Source organism: Penaeus monodon, chromosome 5 (genome assembly GCF_015228065.2).
Source record: "Penaeus monodon isolate SGIC_2016 chromosome 5, NSTDA_Pmon_1, whole genome shotgun sequence".
NCBI classification, from domain to species: Eukaryota; Metazoa; Arthropoda; class Malacostraca; order Decapoda; family Penaeidae; genus Penaeus; species Penaeus monodon.
In genome coordinates, this window is record NC_051390.1 from 28,594,872 (window position 1) to 28,597,295 (window position 2,424).

Here is a 2,424-nt window from a genome sequence, read left to right on the forward strand (position 1 = left end):
TATATTTATCTATATTTCTGTATTACACAACTGATATAGTTCTATATACTTTTATACATACTGTTCATATAATAATGTTTACTTTTCGATATGTATATATTCATTTATATATATGTCATATAAATTTTTTTATCCTATACTATTTTTTTTTATAATATAATAGCCTATCTACTATATATATAATATCACAATCACTATAAATATATATATACAATACGGCTTGCTTTAAAACAAATCCCATATATATATTTTATATATGAGTCACACACACACACACACACCCACACATATTATATATATATATATAATATTATATTATATATATATATATAGATAGCATATATATCTACTCATATATATATATTATATAGGTTTATATAAGGTAAATATAAGGAATATAATATATATATATATCTAATATATAATATTATATATATCTATATAGATTATATATATTAGGTTATATATTTCAATCATATGACCAACGAGGAGCTACACTGACGGGATCACCATAGCACCCTCACTTCCTTCATCGGGTTCCCTCATATGAGCCCCAGGCAGGGCCCTCTGCCCATCTTCTGTCCCTTTGCACAGTCTAGTTGGCATCTTTCCCAGCCATACCTTCCAAGGACCCAATCCTCCACCCATGATTGTCTCTGAGGACAACCTTATTGGCAGGGTCTCCAGGGAATGAGCAAGGTCCCTTTATAGCCCGAGTTGACGTCTTGGATTAACAGATCCCATGCCTTTCTTATGTTTAAACTAGTTGTTTGTACACAGGTTCTGCTAACTGTATCACCATGATCAGGCATTGGGACTTTGTTAAAAGAGTCATCAATATAGCCTCCAAGGGCGAGTCAGAAACTGTGATCCAGGTTTGCATCCCACAGAAGCAAACTGCCAAAAACATCTGTCCTACTGACTTCCTGATTTGACAGCCTGAGAATGGTCTGTGCTACCAATGTATGTAAAGCTCTCCGTGACTTTCAAGCCCAGCATGGTCAATTGACAGGATACCCTAACGGCCCCCAAAATCTGGTCTTGGGTCCAGGGAAAACAACCGCTCAGGCCCAGATATTCACTTTCATAGCTGAATTTATCAAAGCTGCCACCAGTGATTCAGAGTCTTAGATTGTATAGCAAGATGTCTGCAAAGTTGAGTCAGTACCTTGATATTACCCGGGTTGCTCCACACATGCTTTGGGCAATAGCTCTGCCCCTATCCAGTCCATGCAATCTTGGTGCAAGTGCACAGCCGCCTCACTTTTTGAGTTACATAAAAGAAGCTCAACAAGTCCTACTCACTACTTTTACAGCCTGTTCATTAAAATAATTGAGGCTTGCTAATAACCCCTTCATGCATGTCAGAATCCCATAAGTCTCTGATAACCCATAGTGAATTTGCACTTAGTTCAATGTCTTCTTGGAGTTTTATGAGGCTGCATGCAGCCCATCCACCTTTACGCCTTCCACATGACTAAAAGCCTAGGATATTGGGTCCTATTGTTGACCTGCCGAGGAGTGAAATCATCCTGCTCCCGTCTCTGTCCTTATTAGATGGTCACGAATTGTTTCAATAAGAATGGACAATTTTACTAGCATAAGAATGATTGGGCAAAAACTTTGCCTCGTATACACTGAGAAGTGATCTAACGCCCAGAATCACCTTCCAATAGAGGGATGACCAAATCCCCTTTAACAGGTCTTGGGGAGAACAGACTGCCAGATGGCAGCTTCCCACCCCAGCTTAGATATCACGATCAGCAGGGATTTTAATTCCTGCAGCTTTCCCACCTTCCGCGTAGAGATCACCTCCTAATTCTGAATTAGTTTAGGAGTTCCTTGCGAATGGTGGGTTCAGCACTGGTATTGTGCCACCACTTACCTCCAGGCTGGAGTTCTGAACTGCTACAGCTGCTACAAATATTCACGCTCAACATCTGTGACCCCAACATGAATCGATATGATCTGTCCATGCCATAAATGGACTGCAATCATCTAGCGAGAGGGCTTTAGAGTTTCGTTTTCTCAGTGCTTGGTAGGTATTACTTAAACATTTACTGTAATTGGCCTTCACCATCGTCAACAGATTTCGTAGATGACTGTTCCTTGTCCTTTCTCAGCAGTGTCCACGACTTTTGCAGAAGAAATGGCACAAATCCTTTATTATCATTCATGAAGCACACATCTATGCCTACCGTGTCTCCAGTGAGATAAATTCTGCCTTGCCTTTGGGTGTTTCACCAATGGTTCTTTCACTGCCATCAGTGTTTTTGCACTTAAGGGAATCCCACAGGCTACTCAGTCTGATATATTTTTTGAGCTCTTGACTGATCAGAGACTTCTGTGGTTAACCTCTGTGCATACTCCTCCGTTATCGTCCAACTGAACACCCTGGAGTGGCCACTGGAGAGACGGGAAGTA